The sequence below is a fragment of the Plecotus auritus genome (assembly GCF_963455305.1).
Source record: "Plecotus auritus genome assembly, chromosome: 3".
NCBI classification, from domain to species: Eukaryota; Metazoa; Chordata; class Mammalia; order Chiroptera; family Vespertilionidae; genus Plecotus; species Plecotus auritus.
This window is the reverse complement of record NC_137772.1, coordinates 94,217,098-94,240,369: the sequence shown is the minus strand read 5'-3', so window position 1 is coordinate 94,240,369 and position 23,272 is coordinate 94,217,098. Positions and strand designations below refer to the sequence as shown.

The 23,272-nt window shown below is 38.6% G+C and overlaps 2 long non-coding RNA genes and 1 pseudogene across 3 annotated transcripts in view; 1 reads left to right on the top strand and 2 right to left on the bottom strand.

Moving 5' to 3' along the window:
* LOC308245149 overlaps positions 1 to 23,272 on the top strand; it is a 154,458-nt gene that overhangs the window by 16,771 nt on the left and 114,415 nt on the right. The gene's annotated exons all lie outside the window — the stretch shown is intronic.
* Positions 64 to 23,059, bottom strand: LOC308245150. Its single transcript, XR_013960217.1, has 5 exons — positions 22,761 to 23,059; positions 19,591 to 19,647; positions 1,889 to 2,000; positions 1,515 to 1,596; positions 64 to 183 (listed from the first exon to the last, which is right to left on the bottom strand). It is a non-coding gene; the product is annotated as an uncharacterized lncRNA (long non-coding RNA).
* LOC308243282 (ATP synthase F(0) complex subunit C2, mitochondrial-like) lies at positions 7,318 to 18,985 on the bottom strand (annotated as a pseudogene). The gene is made up of 2 exons: positions 18,956 to 18,985; positions 7,318 to 7,679 (listed from the first exon to the last, which is right to left on the bottom strand). The product of its transcript is annotated as an ATP synthase F(0) complex subunit C2, mitochondrial-like (transcript).

The window sequence follows — 23,272 nt, the reverse complement described above, 5'->3', positions numbered from 1 at the left end:
TAGCACTTAAGAGACTATTCTTTTTGATGTACAAAATAATAGTTTGCAAAAATGCACCATAGCCCTAGCTGGTTTGGCTCAGTGGATAGAGCGTTGGCCTGCAGACGAAGGGTCCCGGGTTCAATTCCAGTCAAGGGCAGCCCATCAATGATTCTCATCACTGATGTTTCTATCTCTTTCTCTCTGAAATAAATAAAAATATATTTAATAATAAAAAAAGTGCACCACACAAACTAATGACAATATTATGGACAGCTTTTTGACATCATACCATATCATTAAACTCTTGTTGGGGGATTTATTAACTGACAGATTCAAGGAACTTGGTAAATGAATTGAGGTATCTCCATCATCAACCATCAACAAACATAGTGAGAGCCCACCATATCAAAATAATTAGTAAATTATACTAAACCATTATAATTTATAAGTTATAGGATATGTATCAGTGTTTGTTTTGGAAAGTCCATTATTTGGATTTAGATAATATCAAACTTTTCTTTTGGTCAACAATATTTATATTCACATGATGATACTGAAAACATTATTGGAACATAATCACTTATTTATGACAAGTAAAGGATTTCTTTGTCTGATTATAAAAGTTGTACACATAGGTAAAGAAAATTTTGAAAATATTTTTAAATAAAAACAGGAGCCCTAGCTGGTTTGGCTTAGTGGATAGAGCATCAGCCTGTAGACTGAAGGGTCCCAGGTTCGATTCCAGTGAAGGGCATATGCCTGGGTTGCGTCCCCCTAGTAGGGGACGTGCAGAAGGCAGCCAATCAATGATTCTCTCTCATCATTGATGTTTCTATCTCTTTCCCTTTCCCTTCCTCTCTGAAATCAATAAAGATATGACCTGCAATTCACATATTCCATGTAGTTTTTTAAGCTTATGAAGTTTAAACTGTTTGCTTAAGTACACTGCCTTTTTTCATAACAATTTATCAGAAATGTTTCCTTAAGTTATTTTAAACACTGCAAAACATTTCAATGACTGAAATAGTCACTGAGTACTATCCTTAAGTGGTCATTAAAGCTATTTTCCTTACTTTCTTATAAATGGTGTTGTTATGAACTTTTTGATGCATAAATCTGTTTTAAATTTCAGATTATTTCCTAAATTAGGATAAAATCCTAGAAATGGTCTATAAGGCCAACATTTTAAAGCTTCTTCATCTGGCAAAATTTTGCTGTAAAATATATTTTAATTCTCTATACATATTAATATTGAAAATAAATCTAAGGAGAAAAATTTTAAGTGCACTGACTTTTAAAACTGAGGTCATTATTTAAATTTAGGCTCAGTGTTTTGTTTTTGTTTTGCTTTAATATCTTACCTTTAAGGAAAAAATGTGCTTCTTAAAATATTATTTACTTCTTTTTGTCAGGTTTTAAACTTACACTTAATTTGAGAATATAAGTTTAAATGTATACTTATTTCAGCCTAATGCTTGTATTTTTCAAGGCATACCATCTTGCTTTTTTTTTCTAATTCTAAACATGCTCACCCAGCAGTGTTGCCTTCTGACTTATCATCAGTTTAATTTCACATGTACACCACTAGTTTATGGTGTAAGTGTACACATTCATCTGTGGATAAAAATATAAAAATTAAAATTACTTGTCAAGGTAATTCCCAAACTTAACAAATTTGGCACAAGAGTTTTAAGAGTCCTAAATTAATATTATAAAACATTTCACTTGTGCTAGACTGAAATGCAGAGCATATGAAGAATAGAGTAGATTCACCCAATTCTAAAATTAATTTTGAGTGGTGATGGAATGACAAACTTGGGGAAATTTCCAGAATAAATCTAGTCAAAGTAAATAAAGGATTATTGCATTATCATTATGGCTATCATTTATTCATTGATTCACTTACCTATTGAACTTATTAAAATACTTATTGAACATCCTTTATATGTCAAACACTTGCTAGGCACTGGAATCAACAACAAAAAAAGATATAGGCCTGCCCTCCTGGAAGATACATTCTAGAGGAAGAGACAGACAAAAGCAAATGAATAAATAAAATAGTTATAAGTTGTAATCTAGTCACTCCCATTACTCAATATTATTTATGTGAGACAAAGAAATTATTTGAGTTCTTCCCCAAGAATTTTTAAAATTGTACTGAATAAGAACACAGTTAAAGACTTAGAATTATGAAAAAATATAGATGATATCCACAGATATTTTATGACTGATCATTATCATTCCCTTGTGCCCTGTATCACCTACTCTCCCGCCCCCACCTTCCCCCCCCACCCCAATAAAAAAGGATAGATAGAATAAAGTTCATACTCTTTGGTCTAACCTGTATTCATTTATCCCTGATTTTGCTTTCCAGGGTTTCAGTTACCAGAGGTCAATGACTATAGTCCAAAAATATTAAATGGAAATTTCCAGAAATAAACAATTCATAAGTTTTAAATTGCACATTGTGTGGAGTAGCATGATGAAATCTCATGCCATCTAGCTCTGTCCTACCTGGGACGTGAATCATCCCTTTATCCACAAGTATATGCTATAGGCCTTTTAGTCACTTAGTAGACAACTCTGTTTAGATCAGCTGTTGTGGTATTACAGTGCTTGCATTCAAGTAACCCTTACTTTACTTATTAATTGCCCTCAAGTTCAAGAGTGGTGATACCTGGCAATTTGGATGTGCCAAAGAGAAGCTGTAAGGTGCTTCCTTGAAATGACGAGGTATGTAAGTATAGGAAAAAAATATAGCATATATAGAGTTCAGTAGAATCCCAGGTTTCAGGCATCCACTGAGGATCTTGGAACATACCCCCAGTGGATAAGGGGGGACCATTGTAATCTGGTCTGACTCAGCCTCAAATGTAGCATGTTGTAGTAGAAGGTACAATGTGCCAAATTTGGAGAGTAAGGAAACCTAGTTTTCACCAAGTGGCAATGTTGGGATTGAGACCTTAGATGAGACATTTAATTTTCCAGAGTGTCAGTTTCCTTTGTAAAATGATGGATTTTGACTAAGTGATCTCTGAAATCCCTTTAAGCTTTAAAACTCGCTAACTATGCATCTCTCCTTAAAACATTTCTTCCATTATGCTCCTATATATACTGGGAGTGGGGAGGAAATAACATGAGGAAGAGTACAGGGTTGGAAAGAATAAGATTGATTCCTGTTTGATAGGAATAATGGATTTATAGTCTATAATGACCATTTTCTCATATTATTGGATACTTAAAAAACATGTTTTTAATATCTGCTTATCATTTCAACTTATGGATATACCAAAATTTATTTATCCATAACTCATCTTAAAGATTGTTTCCTAATTTCTGTAATTTAAAAAAAAATGTATCTTTATTGTTTAAGGTATTACAGATGTCCCCTTTCCCCCTCCCCAGGCCTTCACCCCACTATTGTCTGTGTCCATGGGTTATGCACTTATGCATGTAAGTTCTTTGGTTGATCTCTTCCCTCTCCCCCATTTCCCTCGGAGGATCCTCAGTCTGTTATATGCTCTGTTACAATCCACACTTGTATACTAGTATTTAAAATAATATTGCAAGTTTTCTCTTTTGTCTTGTTCTTTTGCACGGGAAAAAGTGTTATTGTGATTTCTTATCTACTCCAGCTTATATGGCTTTCTCTTAACATTCAAAACTTCACTTTGGACAATATTATAGAGCCTTTCCTTTCTCCTTTATAAAACGGCATCATCCCTGAATGAGGTCCATATTTCTGCAACTCTCTTATAGCAAAAGAATGTGAATGAAAGCCAATTCCATGCCTGTATCAAGTCTGGATAATGTATATTTTAGTTTAAACCAAAGTTGAAATCCATGAGATCAGAACCCCACCAGCAAACAAACAGGTAAATATTCGTTTCTGTAAGCTATACCCAAAATGTGATTTAGCACTAAGCCATATATGACTTAGTTAACTATGACAAAGATAATTATGACTTTGGTGATTTTGCCATGATCCTAAACTTGCTATAGTATTATTACATTGAAACATTCGAGTATAAGTATATAAGGGAAGTAAAACTTAAGATTTTAGCCCTGGCCAGGTAGCTCAGTTAGTTAAAGCATTATCCTGATACACCAGGTATGGGTTTGATCCTGGGTCAGGGCACATACAAGAATCAACCAATGAATGCATAAATAAGTGGAACAACAAATCGATGTTTCTCTCTCCCTTCCTCTCTTTAAAATCAATTTAAAAAAAATTTTAAAGTTAAGGTTTTATCTGCTCAGTTCAGTGAACAACTAAATTTGGCAAATAACTAAATCTATTTAGGGTTTTTAAACTTTTTTTGTAATATGGTATATCATTTCAATAGATATCATTACCAGTGGGGTGCCATCTGTGTCCCTACCTGTTACTGGTGGAAGTGGAGCTCTTGGGGTACTGCAGGAATAAGAATTTCCTGAGGCCCCATGGGAGGATAAGGTATCTTAGAAAGCTTTATTGATGATATAACATTAAGGGAGTTCTCCTCCAAGGTCCCATCTCCCTCCATTCCACCACAGAAAAAGTCCCATCTTGTCTTCAGGAGAGCTAGAATTAAAGCCACTGCCCAGAGTTTTTGTTCCATATTCATAGTCCAGTTCAGCATCTGGCTAGCTTAGCTTGTGTTCCCAGCTGCAGGTGCATATGGGGTCCACATGGACATGGGCCATGTAGCTTCTTAGGCCACATGGCAGGCAAGTGTGGAATACAGAGCAAGCAACTGCAAGGAAGCAGGAGCAAATCAAGAGAAATAAGAGCAAGCAAGATTCCTTTGTCTGCTTATTTTAACTGGGAGCTTACTCAATGAACCCTTCAGCATTCCAAGTGTTGCTTTGGCCCCACCCTCCTAGCCAAATATTTTTTTTCCGAGCTAGACTGACAGGCAAGCACCTTCCCTATGTCATCTCAACTTCACTATGCACCCATGCTCCCATCTTCCTCTTTGTTGGACCCCCTCCCCCAGTGATTTGCAGGGAATGGACTAGTGGTTCCCTGGGGAGTGTGAAGGGCACCCTGGTGAAGCTGCCCAGATTAGTGGTCGGCAAACTCCTTAGTCAACAGAGCGGCAAACCGCGGCTCGCGAGCCGCGGTTTGCCGACCACTGGCCCAGATGACTGTGCTTACAATGTCTGGCCTTCCCTTTGCTGCTTTCCTGTTATTAATATTAACTAGCTAGTTATGATAGTAACAATATCACATTCTACATTAGCTTTGCTACTTGTCCACCCACTGAGTAATCAAAGAAGTGACACACTGCTTTAAAATTACTCTAAAAAATATCCTGACCGAGTGAAAAATATTTTCAATTTAATAGTTTTTGTTTAGAAGAGTAGAATCTTTGTAGTCATAAATATAATTTTAGTGAAGGGATCTTTGAGGTCATATAATCCAACTCTCATTTACAGATAAGGACATGTGAAACCCAGATCATTTTTATTACTCATACCAGTAAGTCTGGGGGGGTGAAGGTGCAGGGGGTAGTCCCAACACACTCTTTTGGTCTAATGCATGCCAGAATATCATAGTTTATAAGAACAGCATGTAGCTAACACAGTTGAACAAATCTAAGAAAGATGTCTGATTTGATTCTGATTTTCCCTTACCATTTTTATTATATGATCCATTCCACTCCACCTTAATCTGTTACCACCGACACAAAAGGGAAGTGCCTTTACACAAATTGATGTTCATATGCAATAAAACCCAAGAGGGAAGTGGGTGCTAGTTTAACGAAGCTACATCATTGCACAACTCCTTGGGGCGGGGGTGCATTTATGTCTATCCATGTGTATACATACCTGTAGCCTCTATTTTATTTATTATTTTTTTAGAGCGTAAGGGAGGGAGAGAAAAAAACATCAATGTGATAGAGAAAAATCAATCGGTTGCCTCACACAAGTGCCCCAACCAGGGATCAAACCTGCCACCTTTTGGTGTACAGGATGATATTCCAACCAACTCAGACACACCAGCCAGGGCCACACCTATAGCCTCTTAAGTGTGCTTCAGAAAATGCCATTTATATACATTATGATGTAAATGGTATACACTGTAGTTGTGCATCTTAGGGACACTGCAAATAGGTGTTGTGTGTGTCATATTAATCAGGGTAGGCTAATTGCCATAACAATCAATCCCCAAGTGTACAATCAATGACTCAAATTTATTTCTTGCTGAAATAAACAAGTAGTTCAATACTTAGTTTCCAAGGTCTTTCAGTACCTGGGCTTTCAATACCAAATTCCAAGGTATCCCTGTGGTTTTTTTCTCTATTTCAGTCTGTTGGAAGGGGAATTTTTTTTAGGCAGGGGGATTGAAAGTAGTGCATATAACTCCCATTCTCATTCTATTGCCCAAAATTTAGTCACATGCCCACAACTAACTGCAAGAGAGGCCAAAAAGTGAGAACATGGATTTTGATGTCTAGCTAGCAGTCATTGCTCATGTATGTTCTTTCTCTCTATCTCCTCTCTCTCTCTCTCTCTCTCTCTCTCTCTCTCTCTCTCTCTCTCTCTCTCTCTCTCTCTCTTCACACACACACACACACACACACACACACACACACACACACACATTTTGAAGTCACAAAAAATAAACTCAATTATGCTTCAGATAGAACAAGTTAATAGTGAAGTAAAGGGACTTTTATTTAAGAATTGTCTTCACCTCTACCCTTTCAGGCAGAATTGTTAATGAATATATAACAATAGTCAACTGAAACCTCAAAATGAGGAAAAAAGCAAATTTTTGCAAGCATAACATTTATATATATAAAAATATATACTTTAACATATATATGATGTGGTTTGGCTTGGTTTTCGTATTCCATTAACTAGTAAGATTCAGAACTAAGACTCATGTCTGGTTGCTTGTTTTAAAAGCCATCAAGCTCCATTTTAACTACACAATTAGTAAATGATTTTTGAGAAACATTCGACTCTGTATACAACAAAGATAAGAATTCCAGAAATGAAGGCAGCAGTCATTTTAGTGTTTTTTCCTTTGGGTAAGTTATCATTTACTTAAACTGTTCCCAATTATTCTGTTTTTAATAGAAGCACTACATGGTTGCACTTCTGAAGTCATAAACAGGAAGTGTAATATATAAATGTCAGTAAAACTAAAATTCTATGGTTTGATGTTTTCTATCCTTCATATTTTCTCCCCCGCCCCCCTCTTATTAATACTTTATTTATTTGTCTTCCCTCTGTCAAACCATGAGCCAACCACTTTCCCCAGACTTCCTGGGAAGGTATAAAGGAACACACAGGGCAGACAAGACATGGGAGAAGGAACTATGGGAGGTGGAGACAGCTCCTTCACATGGTGAAGCAAATGAGAAAGGCCACCATCAGGCAAAAGAGTCCCATGACCTCTGAGAGGGCAAAGCCCAGAAGAGCATAGGAGAAGAGCCTGTTGCTCCTAGCATAACCAGTGATGAGGCTCCCAAACATAGTCCCAATCCCAGCCCCTACTGTGGCAGCCCCAGCCCCAGTGAACTTGGCTCTTGTGTCAATGTCCCTCGAAATGGTGCTGGTTTGAAAAGCTGTGGCTAGAAATAAGTCACGGGAGCTGCTGAGGTTCTCACTATCAGTGTCTCAGGTCCTTTCAGCACCACTGCAGACAGTGATCAGCTCAGCAGCACAGAGGGGCTCCTGACCAAGGAGGGCGTGGAGACAAACTTGATCCAGGGGTACACTTTTAGGGGATGATGGGATGTGGCAGGAGAGCTGCTCCCAATCCAGAGAGCCCTTTATATTTTCATGTTAATGTCTAATTTTGTATGTACTTAGAGACTACATGAAGGCAAGTAGTAATATTATCTGATCAATTTTCTTTGACAACCAAACACTGGGGTGTAAGGGAAATATGTGGGATAATCTAAATGTTGTACACTTTCATGGAGGAGGGAATAGAAATGACTTGGAACTGCGTTTATTTGGCATCATTAGAAATTGCTTTAATGTATAGATTACACAACTTTATTGTTGTCAGAAGACAGTGCAGATGGACAGAGGACAGAGAGTGAATGACTAAATTTAGCTAGTTGAAAATCTTACACTTTGTACAGTCTTATTATGACACCTCAGCCATGCCATGACTATGTTCTACTACATTGATTCCTTTGTGAGGCAACTAAGGAATCGCTTAAGTATTGTAAAAATCCAGGATATTATCTCTCGTTGTCTTTGAATAAATTATGTTTTTAACAGTTAATAATATTTTCTATCTAACACTAGTTTAGTGTCTCTGTTAAACAAACATTTCTATGGAGACCATGAGAAAAGATTCAAATTGACTAGTCCAGAGCTTTTATATTATATTACACTAGAGGCCCGGTGTACGAAACACGTGCACTGGGGTGGGGGGGAGGTGTCCCTCAGCCCAGCCTGCACCCTCTCCAATCTGGGACCCCTCGAGGGATGTCCAACTGCCCGTTTAGGCCCTATCGTACCTGATCCTACCAGGATTGGGCCTAAACGGGCAGTCGGAAATCCCTCTCACAATCCAGGACTGCTGGCTCCCAACTGCTCGCCTGCCTGCCTTCCTGATTGCCACTAACCGCTTCTGCCTGCCAGCCTGATCATCCCCTAACCACAACCCTGCCAGCCTGATTGATGCCTAACTGCTCCCCTGCCAGCCTGTTTTCCCCTAACTGCCCTCCCCTGCAGGCCTGGTCCGCCACAACTGCCCTCCCCTGCAGGCCTGGACCCCCCAACTGCCCTCCCCTGCAGCCCCGGTCACCCCCAACTTCCCTCCTCTGCCGGCCTGGTCATCCCTAACTGCCCTCCCCTGCAGGCTTGCTCACCCCCAACTGCCCTCCCTTGCAGGCCTGGTCCCTTCCAACTGCCCTCCCCTGCTGGCCTGATCGCCCACAACTGCCCTCCCTTGCAGACCTGGTCCCTCCCAACTGCCTGCCCCTGCTGGCCATCTTGTGGTGGCCATCTTGGGTCCACATGGGGGCAGCCATCATGTTGGAGTGATGATCAATTTGCATATTACTCTTTTATTAGATAGGACTAGAGGCCCGGTGCATGAAATTCATGCATGGGGGGATGTCCCTCAGCCCAGCCTGCACCCTCTCCAATCTGGGACCCCTCGAGGGATGTCCGACTGCCCTATCACAATCCAGGACTGCTTACTCCCAACTGCTCGCCTGCCTGCCTTCCTGATTGCCCCTAACCACTTCTGCCTGCCAGCCTGATCACCCCCTAACCACTCCCCTGCCAGCCTGATTGATGTCTAACTGCTCCCCTGCCAGCCTGTTTTCCCCTAACTGCCCTCCCCTGCAGGCCTGGTCACCCCTAACTGCCCTCCCCTGCAGGCCTGATCACCCCTAACGGCCCTTCTCTGCAGGCCTGGTCGCCCCCAACTGCTCTCCCCTGTAGGCCTGGGTTCCCCCCAACTGCTCTCCTCTGCAGGCCTGGTCACCCCTAACTGCCCTCCCCTGCAGGCCTGGTCCCCCCCAACTGCTCTCCCCTGTAGGGCTGGGTCCCTCCCAACTGCCTTTCCCTGCAGGCCTGGTCGCCCCCAACTGCCCTCCCTTGCAGGCCTGTTCCCTCCCAACTGCCCTCCCTTGCTGGCCATCTTGTGATGGCCATCTTGTGTCCACATGGGGGCAGGATATTTGACCACCTGGGGGCAGCCATCTTGTATATTGGAGTAATGGTCAATCTGAATATTACTCTTTTATTAGATAGGATAGAGGCCTGGTGCATGGGTGGGGGCCAGCTGGTTTGCCCTGAAGGGTGTCCCGGATCAGGGTGGGGGTTCCCTTGGGGCATGCAGCGGCCTGGGCGAGGGTTCTGTGGTGGTTTGCAGGCCTGCCATGCCCACTGGCGACCCAAGCAGAGGCCTTGGTATCTGGGGTTTATTTATCTTCTATAATTGAAACTTTGTAGCCTGAAGTGGAGCCAAGCCTTCTGCTTGCTCTGAGGTGGCAGCCATTTTTTTGGGGATTTATGTATCTTCTATAATTGAAACTTTGTAGCCTTAAGCAGAGGCCTGGGCCGGCCAGGGCTGAAGAAGCTTGGCTTCCTCCATCGCCATGGGCAACCCTAGCCTCCTGCTCTTTCCAGCTCCATGGCTGCCGCCATTTCTGTTTGGATTTATGTATCTTCTATCATGGAAACTTTGTAGCCTTCAGTGGAGGCCTAGGCTGGCAAGGGCAGGCGGAAAGCTTGGCTTCCTCCATTACCGGGGAAACCCAAGCCTCCCTCCTGCTCTCTGTGGCCGTAGCCATCTTGGTTGGGTTTATTTGCATATTTGCTCCTGATTGGCTTGTGGGCGTGGCTTGTGGGTGTGGCAGAGGTTCGGTCAATTTGCATATTACTCTTTTATTAGATAGGATAGAGGCCTGGTGCATGGGTGAGGGCCAGCTGGTTTGCCCTGAAGGGTGTCCCGGATCAGGGTGGGGGTTTCCTTGGGGAGTGGGGCGGCCTGGGTGAGGGGCCTGTGGTGGTTTGCAGGCCGGCCACGCCCCCTGGAAACCCAAGCAGAGGCCCTGGTATCTGGGGTTTATTTATCTTCTACAATTGAAACTTTGTAGCCTGGAGCAGAGCCAAGCCTTCTGCTCGCTCCGTGGCCACAGCCATTTTTGTTGGGATTTATTTATCTTCTATAATTGAAACTTTGTAGAGGAGGCCAAGGCAGGCCAGGGCTGTGGGAGCTTGGCTTCCTCCATCGCCGGGGGCAACCCAAACCTCCTGCTCTCCACCTCTGTGGCTGCCGCCATTTTTATTGGGATTTATTTATTTCTATAATTGAAACTTTGTAGCCTTGAGTTGAGTTCAGGGCCAGCCAGGGTGTGCGGAAAGCTTGGCTTCCTCCATTGCTGGGGAAACCCAAGCCTCCTGCTCGCTCCGTGGCCACAGCCATCTTGGTTGGGTTAATTTGCATACTCACTCCTGATTGGCTGGTGGACATGGCTTGTGGGCGTAGCAGAGGTACGGTTATTTGCATATTACTCTTTTATTATATAGGATATTTCTGGAGAAATGTTACCAACATATAGATATTTCTGTAACATTAAAATGTTTTTCTTTAAGAAACTGTTTCTTTTCTTAAATTTTTCTTAAACTAAACACTGAAGAAACAATTTTACTCAAAGTTACAATATATGAGCCCTGTCCAGTGTGGCTCAGTTGATTGAGCATTGTCCCTTATACCGAAAGGTCACAGGTTCAATTCCCGGTCAGGGAACTGGCACACAACAAATGATATATTTGTTTATACTATAATTCTTATTAAAGCATCTATCCAGTACTTGCCCCTTAGTATGTTTCAAATAAATGTTAATTCCCTTTTATATTACAATTGAAATTATTTTCCTTTTCTCTAGATACATTTAAAAATATATTTATTATAAGGTTTATTAAGGCACTAGAGGCCCAGTGCATGAAATTCGTGCACTCAGGGGGTTCCCTCAGCCCGGCCTGTGCCCTCCAGCAGTCTGGAAGCCCTCGGGGGATGTCCAACACTTGGCTTAGGCCTGCTCCCCGGAGGAAGCGGGCCTAAGCCAGCAGTCAGACATCCTTAGTGCTGCTGCGGAGGTGGGAGAGGCTCCCACCACTGCCGCTGTGCTCACCAGCAGTGAGCCCAGCTCAGGGCTTCTGGCTGAGCAGCGCTCCCGCTGTGGGAGAGCACTGACCACCAGGGGGTAGCTCCTGTGTTGAGCATCTGCCCCCTGGTGGTCAATGCACATCACAGTGACCGGTTGTTCTGCTGTTCAGTCAATTTGCATATTAGGCTTTTATTATATAGGATAATTGATATTCAATAAGCCATACATGTTTAATGTATACAACTGATAACTTTTAACATGTGTATTTAAAGTGTACAATTGATGTTTTAACATGTATACACCCATGAAACCATCACCAGAATAAGACAGTGAACATATCCAACATCCCTAAGGGTTTTCCCTGCGTCTTTGTAATCCTTCCCTCCTTAACACTTCTCTCCTCAGGCAACCCTGGTCTTTTGTTCCTATAGATTAGCTTGTATTTTCTAGAATTTTATATATGTATAATCATATGTATGTTCTCAACTCTGTCTCTTCACTCAGAATGTTATTTTGAAATTCATCCATGTTGTTGCATGTAACAGTTCATTCCTCTTTATTACTGAGTAGTAAGCCATTGTATGACTAAATCACAATCTGTTCACCAGTTGACAGACATTTGAGTTGCCTCTAATTTGAGACTGTTAAAAATAAAGCTGCTATGAACATTCATGTACAGATCTATGTAGGAACACATGCTTCCCTTTCTTGGGAAAATACCTAGACTGAAATGGCTAGATCATATGTTGGGATATGTTTAACTTTTTTAAGAAATTGACAAACTGTTTTCCAGACTGATTTTATAATTTTACATTCCTATTAGAAGTGTATCAGAGTTCCAATTCCTCCACATCCTCAACATCACTTTTAATTTTAGCTGTTCTAATAAATATTTATACCTTTTTTATATATACAGATAACTGGTTGTTGCATCATAGTTTTACTTAGTTTTCCATAAAGACTAATGAGATTAATAAAGTTGAATGCCTTTTCATATGCTTGTTTATTATCCAGGTATCTTCTTGGTGAAGTGACTATTCAAGTCTCTTGTCCATTTTTTAATTGAGACTTGTTTTTTCATTGTTCAGTTTTGAGAGTTTATTTTCTTGATACAAATCTTTTATTATATGCTTTGCAAATATTTCTCCCAGTCTGTAGTTTGTTCTTTCTTTTAGCAATGTCTTTTAAAGAATAGAAGTTTGTAAAATTTGATTAAGTCCAATTTATCAATTCATTCATTTATAAATTGTACTTTTGGTATCACATCTAAGAAATCTGTCTAACTCAGAATCACAAAAATTTTCTTGTTTTCTTCTATTATAGTAACTTTAGGTTTTATATTTTGATCTGTGACCACTTTTGAATTAATTTTCTATATGGTATGACATATGAATCAAAGTTCATATTTTTGTATATGGATATTCAATTCTTCCAGAACCATGTTTGAAAAAAATATATTCTTTCTTCATTGAATTACCTTTGCACTTTGTCAAAAACCTGTTGTCCTTATGTATATGGGTCTTTCTGGACTCTGTATTTTGCTGCATTTATCTATTTGTTTCATACTAATGGATTCTATTTTGATTACTGTAGATTTATAATAAGTCTTGGAATCAGGTAGTGTCAGCCCTCCAACTTTGGTCTTTTTGTCAAAATTAGTTGTTTCAGCTATTCTAGATTTTTGCATTTCTATATGAATTTTAGAATGAGATTGTCAATTTTTTTAAAGCCTATTGGGATTTTAATTTGGATCATGTTGAATCTATAGATCAAGTTGGGGAGAACTGACATCTTAACAATATGAATCCATGAGTCAGATATATCTTTCCAATTATTTAAGTCATCTTTAATTCCTCTCAGCAATATTTACAGTTTTCAGTGTATAGATCTTTCATGCCTTTTCCCAGATTTATCCCTATTTCTTTTTAAAAAAATCTTTATTGTTGCAAGCATTACAGATGTCTCCCTTTCTTCCCCATTGACCTTCTTCACCCCACATCCACCTCCTCCAGGCCTTTACCACACTACTGTCTGTAGTAAATCTCCCCTAGATTTACCCCTATTTCATGAATAACCATCAAAGTCATTGCTCCTCAAACTTTTTCACAAAAGTGTAGTTAATAGCAGAGAAGAATGAATAATTGCCTAGAAGACTGATCCCAAGCTATAATTTTCTTTAGTTTCATGTTTTGTCTTAAATTTAATATAAATGTTGCATGATATACCATAATAATCCTATATGTAGTATAAATATACTGCTTATAAATCTCTTAAAAAATCTCTGAGTAAAATTGATATCTGAGAAGATGCCTCATGTTTATTCAGTCACTTTTAACACCCTGGCATAAAACAAGTTCTCCTTTTCCCCAAGCTGGACATTTACAGACAAGATTCTAGACTATTTCATGGTTGTATAATATGCTCCTTTTCATTTTTCTCTTGTACAGTTTAGCTTAAGCTATTTATAGTATGGCAGGGAGTAGATTAATTGATGCTTGCCCACTTTGAACCTGGGAGTGTCACAGGGACTGAAAATTCAATATAATCTCCAACAGACTGCATTGCTTCTGAAGGCCCTTAACAATATATTACTTTCCTTTCTCCTTCAGTTTTGATAAAGGGCCAAGAATAGATCTATTTGTATTATTTATAGTCTTTTTTATTATTTAAAATTATTCCCCCAAAACAAACATTTTAATGGCTAGGATACAAAGTTAACCAACCCTTGGTATATATTTCAGACCAAATATAGTAGATGATTTACCATTCTGGATGTCACTTTTGAGAGAGGCCCTATTATCATGAAGAATAACCAGAAGAAGGGAGCCAAGATAGTAAAGGGTTTAAAATCATAAAGCCATCAAAGAAACAAAAGGATTTGGGGGGAGTGGAGGTTCAGTTATCTTCTGGTTGAAGATAAGGGTTATCACGGATAGGTGGAAATGAATTTGTTCTCAGTAACTACAGGGGGCACTCTGACAATGGTGGCAATTACAGAATCATGCTTTTGCTGTTAAGATTCTATGACTCCACATCCTCGCCAGCACTTGTCATTTGTAGATGATAGCCATTCTGACAGGTGTGAGATGGTACCGCATTGTCGTTTTTTGATTTGCATCTCTCAGATGATTAGTGACCTTGAGCACGTTTTCATATGTCTCTTGGCCTTCCTTCTGTCCTCTTTCAAAAAGTATCTTTTTAGGTCTGTTGCCCATTTTTTAATTGGGTTGTTTACCTTCCTTTTGATAAGTTGTATGAGTTCCCTGTAAATGTTGGAGGTTAAACCCTTATTGGAGATAACATCAGCAAATATGTTCTCCCATGCAATGGGGTTTCTCGTGCACTGCTGGTGGGAATGCAGACTGGTGCAGCCACTGTGGAGAACAGTATGGAGTTTCCTCAAAAAACTAAAAATGGAACTCCCATTAGACCCAGTGATCCCACTTCTAGGATATATCCCAAGAAACTAGAAACACCAATCAGAAAGGATTTATGCACCTCTATGTTCATAGCAGCACAATTTACAATAGCTAAGATTTGGAAACAGCCTAAGTGCCCATCAGCAGATGAGTGGATTAAAAAACTGTGGTACATCTACACAATGGAATACTACGCTGTTGTAAAAAGGAAGGAACGCCTACCATTTGCAATAGTATGGATGGAGCTGTAGAGCATTATGCTAAGCAAAATAAGATAAATATCACATGATCTCACTCATTTGTGGATTATAATTAATAAGATAAACTGATGAACAAAAACAAATCCAGAGACAGAGAAACATCGATCAGATGCTCAAACCACAGAGGGAAGGTAGGGGAGGGTGGGGGTTAGGGGGAGTGATCAACCAAAGGACTTGTATGCATGCATATAAGCACAACCAATGGACACAGACACCAGGGGGGTGAGGCATGAGTGGGAGGTGGAGGTGGGGGGGGCAATGGGGGGATAAGGACACATATGTAATACCTTAATCAATAAAGAAAGAAAAAAAAGGTAAACAACAATAAGAAATAATAAAATAGAATAATACTAACAACATACTGTAATAAAAGTTATGTGAAAAAAAAAGATTCTATGACTCCAAACCTGAATAGGTTAAATTTTCTTTATTAAGCTCTTATGAAAATTACATTATTTTAAAAACATTTCAAAACATTGTTTTTAATATTTAATCTAAGGCCAGCATTATCACACTAATTTTTCAGAAAGTAGATAACTGCAACAAATGGGTTTATCCATATCCAAGTATCCTTATTGGTAAAAAGAGGGGAAAGTTCAAACTTCTTCAATAAATATTAACCATTATTAACTGTAAAGGAATTTTAGATCCATAGCTGGTTGAGTCTTTCTCACATCTTACTACTCTGACACTGACTCTTACTCTTCTGTCTTCCACATTTAGAAGAACCTTATAATTACAATGGGCGTACTCAGATAATCTGGGATAATCTGTTTTCAAACCTTAATTCTATTTGCAACCCTGCCATGTAACATAACATATTCATTGATTCTGGGGCATGGACATCTTTGGGAGGACCATCATATATATATATTAAAAACTGTTCATACAGTTTTTTCTGTTTTTCTTCAGGATCTCGTATCAGGCATCATCCATTTCTGAAATTATGCAAACCCGTGTACATAAATCTAGAGAAAGGATTTACAGCTTTCAACAAATTCTCAGTTTCAGAATCACTGGTCTAGATCATAGAACACAAGTGTTCCTTGGAAGCATAGTTTGGTGGTGTCAACAATTCCAAATTTTAGATTGGCCTTTTAACATGTATATTTTTATTTTTAACTTTGATTAGAAAACATTAATATGGGTTGAAAGTTTTTGCTTAAGTATATTTTTGTCTGTGTTTTTTTTTAAATATATTATTTATTTATTTATTTATTTCAGAGAGGAAGGGAGAGGGAAAGGGAGAGATGGAAATATCAATGATGAGAATCACTGATAGGCTGCCTCCTACACACCCCTTACTGGGGATTGAGCCTGAAACCTGGGCATGTACCCTGACCAGGAATCGGACCCTGACCTCCTGGTTCATAGGTCTATGCTCAACCACTGAACACACCAGCTGGGCATTCTCTGTGTGTTTTTAGATGTAGTTATAATCATGCTAATTATACTTCTTTATATTTTGCACTTCATAACATTTTCCATGTTGATATGCATCATTTTGTGATGACGCTAATAGCAAATGCAGTACATATTCCATAACTTAATTAATAATTTTCCTATTATTAGACATTTCATTCTCCTATCCCCTTTTTTTATTATTATTTTTAATGCTTGAATGAGGCTCCTGTATAGATTTCCCCCCATATTTCGGATTTATTTCACCTAGACTAGATTCCTGAAATTAGAGTTTCTGAAAGGAAAAATATGAATATTTTTATAACCCTTTTTTATGTATCACTAAATTACTTTCCAAAAGGTCTGTTTTAATTTACATTGCCACTAGCCTTTCTTTACTTTACTGATATCACAAATGTGAGGAGGGTTGTTTTTTTTTTTCATGTTTCTTGGATTTTCTAATCTGTTCTCCAGTACCCTTGTTAAAGTAAATTTCTAAAATATAAATCTGATCATATTACTCATTGGTCTAAGAATTTCCAATATAAAGGTGACATGCAAGGCCCTTCATGGTTTAACCTCTATCCACTTATCAGACTTAACTTTCTCACCTCCTCCAAAGACACCTAGGCAACAAATCACATTAACTACCTGAATTTTCTTGAACCTCCCTGGTTTTTCATACTACAGTGGTTCTGCTTTAAATGCTTCTATGGCCTACTTCTACTCTCTTTTACACTGGGGTAACTCCAGTCCTTTAAGGCTCCACTAAGGTATCCTTCAAGACAACTCTATCAAGCTGTACTTCAAGACACAGCTCAATTATAACCTCCTCCTGTAAAGGTTTTCTTTTTTTTTTTTTTTTCTTTTCAAATTTTTATTAAGGTATTATATGTGTACATATCTTACCATTGCCCCCCCCACCCTGTAAAGGTTTTCTGAGCCGCGTACTCCTAACCTGAATTATAAGCTCTTCCTCTATATTTATCAAACTACAATTTTAAAAAAATTTATGGTTCTTCCAATAGACTTCCAGCACCTTGCTAACAGAGACTAGATTCTTTTCATCTTTATTTATCCAATTCTGATATGGTAAATGCTTGGTTAATTCTGTGTGCTAGCTAGTACATATCAAACCCATCAAAACATACCTACATTTTGAGAACTGCTATTCTCATATCTGGGAAATCTTCCAATAAACAAGCAAATAAATAAGAAAGTCAATTAGGAAAGGTATATGCATAAAAGGGTTCAGTTCAGAATTTTTAACAAAAGCAAAATATTGGAAACAACTTAAATGCCAGAAATAAATGAATGGCAGAATTGGCTAAATGATATGAAATATGTAGCCCAGCCATTTGGAATGAAGGTTGTAAAAATGATATAGTAACTCAGATGGTTATGTAACTCAGATGGTTATGACATGTTTAGTTGAAAAAGACAAAATAATTTCGCACTAAAACCCTATAAAAATAGATGTATAGACATTAACAAAGGGAAAATGAAAAATGTGAGTTGTTTATGTGGACTATGATTTCATTGCCTTTATTCAGAACTTCATGAAATTGCTATGACATTTCAATTATAATAAAAATAATTTAAAATTAAACCCATGCCATTAACATATATGTATATACTGGTGTATTCATATATATATATATATATATATATATATATATATATGCATATATATCCTAGCTCTGCCTCTGAAAGATCCAAGAAGCAGAGATACCTCAGTAACAATGAGCATACATAGCCTTGGTTTCTAATACAGTTCTCCACTAAGAGGGCTCCTTAGAGAAAAGGTTAATTCCAGGGTGGGGCAGGGTAAGGATAAGATAGACATAGAACATCTTATTATACCACAAAGTTAGGAAGAGTTAAAAAAAAAAATGATGTAGGCATGTCACAAAGACACAGGAACCAGACCAAAGGTCTTCCCTCTAGCTAAATCTGGGACAATTTGAACAGCGAAATGATTAAATATTAGACTTAAATATTTAGAGGTGAAAGGTCATGATGTATGTAATTTACCTTCAAGTATTCAGAAAAAAATTACAAAATGTACACAAATAAATATAGATAGAACATATACACTTAAATGGTAATTTTGATGAAGAGCTGTATATATCTTCAAATGTCTTCCCAGAAATTGCTTATTAATTGCCAGGAAGAAAAATAAAAAAACAACACCTAACTATACAGTGGAAAACTCAAGCCACATATGGATCATGTAATCAAAATTAACATCATCAGTGAGGGACAGATGGATATCATGTGCTTCCAGAAGTGATACCCTGAGAAGGACACATACCATCTGCATAGTAATCCAGTTGAACTGCATAACCTCAATCTGATTATATGGAAACATCAGACAAAAACAAAATAAGAAATGTTCTATTAAAAATGAGGGTGGGGGGAAATGGGGGTGGGGAGACAAGCTGTATTCTTCAAAGATGTCAAGGTAAAGATTTTTTTCTTAAGGCTATGAAAATGTTCCAAAATAAAGGATGTTAAAGAGTCAGGACAACTAAATGCAGTACCTAACCCTAGTCTGGAGGTAGAAATGCTCTAGGAATCAACCTACAAAATTGGAATATCATGGCAGATTAAAATATTACTTCAAGGAAAATTAGGAAGTTTATAAGAAATACACTCTCAAAAATTTAGGAGTGAAGGACCATGATGTATATTACTTAACCTCAAATGGTTCAGAAAAAAAAAATTGTATATGAACACACATAATTGTGAAAAGAGAAACACTGTATAAGAGGAAGCAATTTCCTCCCAATTTTTTGTAAATTTAAAGTTATTTCCAAATAAAAGGGTTTGTTGTTGTTTTTTAATTAAATCCCCCTCAGAGAAATAAGACCAACAGGAAAATAAAAGGTACCCATCTAAATAAGTTTTTTTAAAACATTCAATAGTGCATATAAGTTTTCAAGTTACCGTTCAAACTGCTTTCTTCTTTAACAGTCTTCATTCTTTCTTAAAATATGAACATACCTGTAAATTTCACAATTTTATCTAAATAAGTTAATATGTTGAAGCCAACATACCATCATCCACCCTACATCTTACATCCTACATTCACCCTACATCCATATTTACTATTTGGTGACTGATGACTGCATTCCAGTTTCCAAGTAAAACTTCAGATTTTAAATTATGACTTCAGTTCTACTGTTATGACAAGTAAAGAGTATGTAGAGACACAAACTTGATAGGTGAAAGGGGTGAGGGAGATGAAAAAAGCTGAAAACTGCCCTAATTTAGTACCTAAATAATCAAGTTCTTTCTTTTCATAAAGTACATCATTTTGTGGAGTCTTAAAATTTGGAGAAAGTATTCTTACTAGTTTCTTACCTGTGAATTTTATGGTCTAAACGCATTTTTTTTCCTTTGAAATTCAACTCAGGAATTTGCACCCCCTTGTGGTCAAATAAAACTTTTCATTTTTTTCAATTGGGCTTTTTATTCAGGCACTAGAGGCCCAGTGCACGAATTCATGCACCAGTGGGGTCTCTTAGCCTGGCCTGCAGGATCAGGCTGAAACCAGCTCTCCGACATTCCCTGAGGGGTCCTGGATTGCGAGAGGGCGCAGGCCAGGCCAAGGGACCCCACCAGTGCATGGTACACAATCGGAGCCAGGGAGGGATACAGGAGGTTGGCCAGCTGGGGAGGGGCCACTGGAGGGCTCCAGGGCATGTCCAGCCCATCTCACTCAGTCCTGATTGGCCGGACCCCAGCAGCAAGCTATCCTACAGGTCAAAGTGTCTGCCTCCTGATGGTCAGTGCACGTCATAGCGACTGGTCAATGGGTCAGCTGTCTGCCCCCTGTTGGTCAGTGCACGTCACAGCAAGTGGTTGAGCAGCCTTAGCATATCATTAGCATATTATGCTTTGATTGGTTGAACGGCCGACCGGACAACTGGACACTTAGCATATTTGGCTTTCATTATATAGGATAGGAATCATGTTACTTGATTTTGTTTTCTCCCATTTTAGTGAATCAAGAGCTTTAATTAAATATTTTGGGTTTATTAAAAAATATTTTAAACAAAATAGCTTAAATCTAAAAGTAACCTCCATATAAACTTTAGTCTGTACAAAATGGAGACCATAATTGCACCCACCTCATACGTTATTATGAGGATTCAAGTGAAAATTGCATATATACTTAGCACAGTACCTGACAGAGTAGGCACTCAGTGGTATTATTTATAAACAACATTATCAATTTTATATTGTCATTCTCTTGACGGACTATACTAAAAGGGAGCTAGATCAAAATTTACCAATTCATGAAGTTCAATATAGTCTTGAAAATAAGTTCCCCAAATATATCACTTATCTAGACTTCCTCTAGCTGATTTTCCCCAAAGGTACATTATATTTTTAAAATACAAAGAATATGTAATTATCTCTGGATTACAGAAATTTGGATGGTTTTTACTTTATATATTTTAGACTGGCCTGATTTTTTTTTAACTTTAACATTTAGAAAGAGCAATAAAACCATTCAATTTCCAGGTTACTCTTATACAAATTATCATCCTTATTCATCTGACAGAAATCATTACTTGTATTTGGCAAAAAACATAGGTCAGGCTAATTTATCATTTTAAAAGACTCTTGAACCTGAATACTAATTCCTAATGGCACTAACCACAGTTTGACTTTTAAAACATCTCTTAAAGAAGCCATTTTGAAAGATCAATGTTAAAGACTATTAGTTGATATTTACTAATATACCAAGCACTGTTCAATGCCTTAAATATATTAGCTCATTTACATCGTTACAACCATCCAAGGAGGCATTAGCATTACTGCTTCAACAGAAAATCAAAGTCAGAAAAAGTAACTCCTGTAGGGTCACAGCTAGCAAGTAGCAAGGCTGGGATTCAAACCCAGGCAATTTGATTCCAGAGTCCACTTACTTAACCTGTGCACAAAAGTACCATACAGATATAAGATACACATACTACTTAGCCATGTTACTTTTAGATCTGAAATTACTAAAATCCATTTCTTTTTCAATTGTACCTTCATAATGCAAATGTGCCAGCCTTCTTCCATTTCCTCACTCCTTAATACTTCCTGCACTTATTCATTGTTTTAACCTTCACAAAGATAATGTCTTCATATACTTAAACACAAATTGTTTTGCAACAAAAAACGAAGGAAAACAACACAGCAATACCCCAGATTTTAAACTGTTGGATTCTTTAGAAACTGCATTATAATTTGGAATCAGGAAAAAGGTAACCAATCAAAAATAATCTTAAAATCTAATAATTTCGGATCAATTGCAGTTTAAATTTTTTTTTCATCTTAACTAGCCTGTTGGCATAAAGGATAACTACCAAGCAAATGAACTACTGAAAGAAATTTTTAAGGAAGGTGTTAAAATACTGACAAGTTTATCATCATTTTACTTGCATCGTAGCACCTCGTTTTTAAGGTGGACACAGATTTGCCTAGGTCTTGTGCTTCCACTTACTAGTTGTAATACTTTGAGGCAAGTTCCTTGATCTGAGTCTCGGGTTTCATGTGTAAAACGGGGATATTACCTACTTCTTAGGGCTGTTGTGAGATATAAACAGGATCTATCCATAAATAGTTGAGCACCGTGCCTGTCACAGACAATATGTGGTAACTAGGTATTATTACTTTATCAGTGTGTCACACAATGGAAACCCATCTTTGCTAGATTCAGTTCACTTAACAGGCCTTTTTTTTTAAAAAAAAAAATTAAACTACGTGACACCCATAGACTGCCCATAAGGACAAGTACGATGGTGAGGTAAACTGGATTCGACGAAAGCGTCTTTGCAACAGGACCGGGGAGGACTACGGCAAAATTTAAGTACTCCTAAACTACACACACACACACACACACACACACACACACACACACACACACACACACACACGGTTGTGGAACAGGGGAAACCACGCCTGCTGTGTGTGCTCCCGTTGGATTGCACAGCAAGGAGAATGCCTCGGGCTCCAGAATCTGACAGATGCGGACTCATCCACATGCTTGCTACCTGGCAAATTACTTTAAGTCTCTCAGTCTTGGTTTCCTGGTCTGCAAACAAAATAATAGTACCTACCTCATAAAGTTGTTCTGAAGCTTATATGCGATAACTCCTGCAAAGCGTTGCCATACAGCAAGAGCTCTGCACACAGGCGGGGTTGTTTTAAGTACGCGTGTATCCATGCAATACAGATGGTCTCGGAGACACATTCCGTTGTTAGTTTAGACACTGGCAATAGGACATTTTTCTTTTCGCTTAAGCTGCACCCTTATGTGTTTTCCTCGAACAGTAGACTAAATGCTTATAGACTGATATATCGTCTATGGATCTTCAGGCCCACAGTCACACAGTCTCTCTACTTCCGAGGCTGAGTAAAGGAGGACTTGCACGCACGCGCAAGGAAAAGAGGTAGGAGGGTTGCCACCAAGGAAGTGATGGGAGAGCCGGGAACAGCTATAATTCTGCGCATGTGCAAGGAGAGAGGGTTGGGGAGTTGAAGGGAGGGGTCGGCGCGTGCGCAAAATTGTTGGGAAAGACAGAAGGGGGGGTAGGAGGTATTGACAGCTGTGGAGGCAGCCCGCGTTCCC